This window comes from Cynocephalus volans, chromosome 6, assembly GCF_027409185.1.
Source record: "Cynocephalus volans isolate mCynVol1 chromosome 6, mCynVol1.pri, whole genome shotgun sequence".
Taxonomy (NCBI): domain Eukaryota; kingdom Metazoa; phylum Chordata; class Mammalia; order Dermoptera; family Cynocephalidae; genus Cynocephalus; species Cynocephalus volans.
This window is the reverse complement of record NC_084465.1, coordinates 75546378-75554165: the sequence shown is the minus strand read 5'-3', so window position 1 is coordinate 75554165 and position 7788 is coordinate 75546378.

Genomic DNA, 7788 nt, shown 5'->3' with positions numbered 1-7788 from the left:
AAGCAGATGAAGTGTAAATATGTTTATTTTAAATAACTTAGTTTTAATATATGAAGGGTAAGCAATAAAAATTATTCCCTAAAATAGTGTTTTGGATTCTAGTAAAGCAATAATTTTATAATTTTAAAAAGCCCTCCAGAAAATAAAAACATAAAATGCAGGAATACAATACCAGTACTACCATTGTTATTATTTAGGATAGAGTTGAATTTGGACAAACTTTAGCATTTTATTTTTCAAGTGCATTCACCAATGTTTTTGTACCACATTTTCTGTAATTCTTAGCTTTGTAGTAGTTCCTACTATTTTATATATATCCTCAAGGCCTCTAGTTTTCTTTCTTTTCTATTTATACTTCTCTTCCACGTAATAAGAAGACTTAACAGCAGTCTTTGTATAAAGAAATGAGTCAATATTTGAGGACATTAGTCCTTTAAAGGAGACATATGAGGTGCAATAGGTTAAATGTGTCCCCTAAAAGTTCGTGTATTAGAAACTTGACCCCCATAATCAGTATTAAGAGGGTGGGAAATCCAATTATGGTATTTGAAAAATGAGGTCTTTAAGAGGTGATTAGATCAGGAGGATTGTGCTCTCATGAATGGATTGGCCCATTCATGAAGTAATGGGTGTGGATCTGATGGCTTAATAAGGAGGGCAAGTGGGAAGTTTAATTCACTCCTGCTTAGCCCATTTCTCTCACCTTACGACACCTTACATTGCTATGTAGAGTCACCACTGAAAAGAGGGCCCTCACCAGATGTGTTCCCTGGACCTCAGACTTCCCAGCCTCCAAACTCTGAGAAATAAATTCCATTTCTCAGAGTAAATTACCCAGTTTTGGATATTCTGTTATAAGCAATAGAAATGGACTAATACATAAGGAGTCTTCAAAAAGTTCATGGAAAGATTTGTATTATCTTTTAATTTTATTTTTTCACAAACTTTTTGAAGTATTCTTGTATTTTAGATAAACAGAACTTTAACATCATATTTTGTAGTTTCAGATTCCACATACAGTCAACAATAATCTTGGCAGGGCATATTTGTTGTATATCATTCATAACAAAGATGTATAATTTATAGATATAGATTCATTTATAGATACATATACATAAATACACATTCATATTTATATGTTGCCTAGTTATATAACATGTATAAGTACTTTAATATAAAACATCAACATATATAATCTTAATATACATATGTATTTGTATATTTGCACATATGTGTATATTTATATCTATTAAATTGTTTTGAATTATTTAATTCATGTGAAAATTAACTTTAACTGGGTTCTTGTGTCCTGGGCACATGGAGTTCTCCCTTTTCTCTAGCTCAGTTCTAAGTCCTAAACGAACGGTCAATATGTATTTATTGATTCTTTGAAGAAATATATAGAAACAAAGCGAGACTGACAAAATGTAAAATCTTATGAAATCAACTGTTGCTGGAGCAAAATTTTAAAAAATATTTTGGAGAATAATTTGGCAATATCAGAAAAAGTGAAGCCGGGCATGCTTGCAAATAAATAATAATACCACACAGGGGTGTTTAATGGAGAGAATCTCTTGCATGTGTGCACAAGAAGATGTACACAAAGGTGTTCAAGGTAGCCTAGTTTTTAATATCAAAACACTGAACTCAATCTAAATGGCTATCAAAAAGAAAAGGCATACATAACATGTTGTATGCTTACTCAGTAGATTAAGTGAATAAACATTATTTGCCATTTATGTTAACACTGATAGATCTTACCGTGTAATGTTGAGTGAAAAAGCAATCTATAAAGTTATGTATATCATCTGACACTATTTATATAAATTTGAAATCCCTAAAATACTACATATCATTCAGGGTTAGTCACATGTGTATGCAAAAATATAAAACATGGATTGGAAGGTATAGTAGTTTGGGTTATGTAGAACCATACTTTGAAACAAAGCTTTAAGTACAGGTAGTTTAATTGTCAGATGATTTCAAGGAACACCAATAGGGCAGTGAGGAAATAAAACAGGAAACAGAAGAAAGCCAATATAAAGTGTGTGTCATCAAGTGAATCACAACTGTGAGCACAGAGGAATTTCGGAAGACTCCATTGAACACACGCTTTCAAGATCTCACTTAAGGGACCAGGGACACCAACTTCTATCAGTTAAGGGAGGCTGGGGGTGAGGGGCAGTGGCTATTTCTTGAGACTTCCAGGTTGCTGCACATAAAGTGGGTGGGCTTGAGTGTTCAAAGATAGCCCCAGACAACCAGATGCAGATGCTGGCAGTTCTGAGTCAGGGCAGTGATAAGTGCTTGGGGAATATGGGGAGGAGCTGACACCTACTAAATTGAAGACTGTACTTGCAGGTTGGGGTTAGAGGGTAGGAAAGGAATGGAATTGGGTCTGCAAAACAAAATCAATTTATATGATTTTCTTTCTTTTTTATTTAATAAAAATATTTGATGTAAATATGAAAAAATGTTAATGATTTTTGGTTCTGATAGTGAGTGCACAGATGTTTGTGATGGCATTTAAAAAATATTTTCCGAAATTTGAAAAAAAAAATCAAAATAAAGTAGGATAAGCAAGCCAGCTAGCTTTCATACACTGAAAGCCTACGAGTAAAGATACAGATTATGAACTTCTTGAGGTCAGGTATCATGCAACTGTGTTTACTCAAAATTTACAGAGAATCTTGGAGGTAATTTGTAAAATGAATAATCAGATTAACTAATTATGGATTTTAGTTGACCAGCCATCCCTCTATGGCCATTCTAGGCCAGCTATGAGTCAGGCATTTGGCTTTATCCACCATCAATGTAACAGTCTCTAATTTCTCTAATGTACTTTGACATTGACTGGGTAAGAAATTTAATGTTCATTCTTAATTGACCTTAGTGTCTAATACCAACATCTCAAAAGGTAAGGTCATGGATAATTACAGGCATCCTTCCATAGATATGAATAACCAAAATTGCAGAAACTTTAAGGGACCTATTATTAGAGAGTCTTGATAGGCATCTAGATAGATGACAGAAAGTCTATAAAGCTGAGTTTTCTTTTTGTTTATTACTTTGAGAAAGTCATGTTAAATGGGACTGTGAAGACACTATAATCTTAATCCGTGTACAGAATTGCCAAAGAACAATACAGATATGTGTCTTCGTCTCCTTTATCATTACTATTGTAAAGATATTGGTACTGCCACACATTCTCTCTGAATATTAAAAAACCCATTGGGAGATGCATGAAATGGGGCTAAATCCATTCCAATACGTAACCCGAAAATATCTCAACAGCCCATGAAACCTCTTTAAAGCAACATTTATGCAAAAACCTACTTCAGACAAACTAGTTCACGCTGGTTTGTCTAACCATCACAAACAATTTTATTAGCCTTGCAGATAGTTTCCATTTACCAAAAGCCAAAATAGTATTTGGTGAATAATAAAGTTTGTTTTATTGTTGTTGTTGTTCTTTCAAAGGGAATAAGAGTGAGAAAACCAAAATAAAAAAGCAGGAAATACAAATGCTTTAAAAGTATGCAAATACTTCACAGAAAATATTGCTTGAACTAAAAACTAGGAATATTGATTGGAAAAAAAAAACACTTGTCTACTTTTTCTTATGTAATTGTAATGTGAAGAAATGCAGTTTTCCTGCTTTAGAATGAAAATTGCTTAGTGATACCAACACCAGGAGTATTTTTAGAGTTGTAAAAATGTACTGCACTTCAAGATACTGTCCAAAAATAAAGTATGGCAAATTAAAATTTTAGAAGTCCACAGGGCACATAACATTTTTATGTTGTATGGAATTTGCAGATCTAAAAATTCACTAGTTGATTTACTTAAATCCTAGACAAGACAATCTTGGAAAAGCAAAGAACCCAATATCAACCCCAGACTTACCTCTCATTCAGTTTTTGCCTTAGGCAGTATGTAATGCCAGTGTGTTTCAGGGTGTTCAGGTGTCAACATTCTCCAACTGCATACTGTGTGAGCTTTACCTAATTAGTGACTGTGAGGAAGTTTCAAACCAAACTGCTGTACTCCTTTGCCTCAGAGTCTTTTGGTGTGGAAATCATGATCAAGGGATGATTTATGTTTGTCAGCTGGCAAGTGCTTAGTTTCTCTCAATTTCTGGTAGGTTTGCAGCATATAATTTAAAGCTGTCAAAGCATTAGAAAGTATGAACAGAAAATCTCTAAGAGGTAGATTCTCACACTTTATATTTCATTTGTGTGTACTTACATGGGTTGTAACTGGGAGTATCTATTATAAAGTATGGAGTTTATCTTGTACAAAATTTTAGAGCCTAGTAACACTTATTCCTTAAAGAAGAAATTTTAGAGGAGATGTTAGGAAAATAGAGAAAAAAATGGTCAAGGCCCCTCAGATGTGCAGAATCCTGTCGAGCATCTGATGTAAATATGCACATGTGCCCAGGTGTTCCTTGTTATTGTCTAATGTGATTGCGCATGTGCAGTTGTGCCCAGTGCACCGCCTTCTGTATGGAAATTGCAGACAGTGGGGCGATTCCAACACTCCCCCTGGGCCGAGCCTGTGGCGCACTTGGTAGAGTGCTGCGCTGGCAGCGCGGCGACACTCCCGCCGCGGGTTCGGATCCTATATAGGACTGACCGGTTCACTCACTGGCTGAGTGCCGGTCACAAAAAAAAACGACAAAAAAAAAAAAAAAAAAACACTGCCCCTCACATCCTGGGGTTGGATTCTGCGTCCTTGAAGGTGTTTTGGATTGTGGACTTGAATATAAAGGACTAATGGCATGGATGCACGAAGCTTCTAGAGGACGCTCTGGGAAGCCATATTAGGTCGACTGCTCCTAGCTCTGAATAAAGCCGATTATTTCTTCACCCACGGCTCCAAGGACCTTTTCCTGTTACCTAGCTCGTAGACCTGCATGTGAAGGGTTTGTGACCCTGTCTGGACAACAGGCTCGAGGGGTCTGTGAGACCTGGCCCTAGCTTTACAGAAGATGATATTGGCTGTTATGATTAAACAGCAAAGGACCCAGACAGAGTCACGGATTCTAATCAAATGAAAACCTAAATTTTCTTTAATGGTTTATTGAGGAGGTATTTAAGATCTCAGTAGAATTTTTCATCAAAAACAGTTCAACTTTCAAAATAGTTATTTTGTCTTAAGGAGAAAATTTTCCCATGAAATTTGATGCCTGCCTGTTTCTTCGACCTCATAATTCTCTATTCTCTCTTTCAGATATATAATTTTTATTAATTTTTCATAATTTTGAGAGTTTTGAGGACTTTTGTGCTTGAGGTAAAACTATTCACAATGTCTTATATTAAAGAACTAGTCTACTCAATAAAGTGCTAATTAGAAACTAAGCTCTAATCTTCATTTTACTTCTACTTTTGGGGAGATTTCTTCAAATTTATCTAGTAAAACTTTTGTTTAATTTTTATTTGTACTTCCATATTTGTAAATTTGAAGTGCTACTTCTTGTGTTCAATTCTTCCTGTTTTATAGCATCTTGTTTCCTGATTTCATTTTCTTTGAGTATATTATTAATTTTATTTTGTGATTCCTTAAATTATCTCTTACCTTAATTTTTCAAAATTATATGTGTGTTCTGGTGTCTAACTTTTGTTTTAGAGGTGTTTCCATAAATTATTCATTGGGATTTAGGATGAAGTAATGAAAATCAAACTAGACACTCTGGAGGCATGGGCAAGAGTTGTTAAGTATCTGTTGTTGTTTTCTTTGGAGCTGATGGGATTCCCCATAGAGGAATTGTGGCATCCTCTTCTTGGATGTTACATATCCTGCTTCCAGCATTCTGACAGTTGAAAGGAAGGAGTTGAAAGTTTTCCAATTCAGTATGAAACTATCTATTTAGCCTCCCCATTTCAGTAGAGTTCCTCACCTTTCCACTCAACTTTGCCTGGTATCCCCATGTCTCTCTAGTTTAACTTTTCCTGAGAGTAACTTCCAGTTTCCTGTAGAATAGACAAATAATAGCAGTAATACCATTCTGGTTTTCTAAACTAGGAATATATTTCTGAAAATCCAAAACATTTTTCTGTATATAGGATAGGCAGTTTAATTCATGTCTCACAACTTAATATTTTAAAATTGTATTACTCAGTATATATGTAATTAAATTTTTCATTAATTCAATGGTCAAAGGCTGAGGGGTTTTTACTCTTAATTTCACAATATGTATATTCTTTGTATTAGTGGGCCTCATTTCATTAATTTTTATGGAAAAATTACAGTAAGACTTTCAGAATAAAGACTCCTTTGTCAACTTTGGGAGGTTTTTAATTCTTCTTTTCTAAATGCAATTATTTATTTTTCTCTGGTTATCTGTGTTTCCCTCTCAAGAATGCTGATTCCTATAGTGGCTCTATACCATCTAGCTGCCATAGTTGTTAGCACTTTTGTCAGTATTTCAGCTAAGGCCTATCTTGTGGTATTCTCTGTACGTTTCTATCATTTGTCCTCTAGACTGCTGATTTTATTTTTAATTCTACTTATTGTTCCAATATGAATTTTTAATTCTGCTATTACTGATTTAATTTTAAATGTTATTCTTTTTTAAATGGATTTTCTATGATGTAAATGGCAAGTGCCTATTTTGAGATAAAATTCAAATATCATCAGAGCGCAAAAAATGAAACGGAAACGTCGCCTACATCTCACATCTTAAATACTTAAGATAAATATGTGAAAGATGTGATAGATTAAAAGATATATTGCCCTTTTAATTTTGATGGATATGGCCAACCTACAAAGAGGTTGTACCTAGCTAGGAAACTGTATATAGAGTGTGACATGCAAGCTTTCCACAATATCACTTATAGCAGCATGTGACTGCTCCTGAAACTGGAGGATAATAGGGTAGTTAACCATCCTGTGGAAAAGATAGAAGAGGCAAGATTACCGTAACATCGGAGGATGGTGCTTCTTCACCATAAGGATAGCTGAACAGACAAATGTGTAGGTACTCTATTAGATGTTATTAAGTATTTTAATTTTGTCTAATATTATAGGTTAAAAAGTGGGCTTCTTAATGCTATTTGAAATTTTATTTTTAAGTTATAAAGTCTAAGTTTTTTTGTCTCTTAACCAATTGTATATTATTTTCAGTAAACTATCCATAAACTTCATCTACTTTGTTACAGTAGTGTTAACAATTTTCTCTTAGAGATTTTATATGTTAATAAAAATTAGGAAAGCATAGCAAAAGCTTTTTCCTATTTTTCTTTCTCCTGTGATCTTATTTTTGGTAGGTTATTTTATTTGATTTGCCATATGGAACAATTAATTATGAAGAATCCGTATGGCTTTTTTTATGGCTTCTGAATTTGTTTAATTTCCTACCAAATTTGTAACATTATTCTTTGACATTTTATTTTAGTACTTGTACAATTTCATTTTTCTTCACAATTGTATCTTTGATATATCTGCTATTTTAAAGTGTGAGGAGGAATTCATTGCTCAAGTCTTGCAAATGTTTAGCAGTTTGTCCAGACAACATTTCTTATTTTCTTCATTGTTTCTTCACAGATTTGAAATGCCCCTTTTACCATATTCTCAACTGTCACATAAACTTTGGTTTGTTTGAAGACTTCTCCCAAGTGATTTTTCTGCAGGTCCACAGTTTTGCATAGCTTCAGTTATGCAATTACCATGTTGTTTTTAAAATGGTAAGTTTATCTAGCAGAACAGACTCCCTCTTTATTACAATGGCTGTTTACACAACTGAATATTTCTATGTAGATGTTAGAAACTATTTGTCTGCTTTAG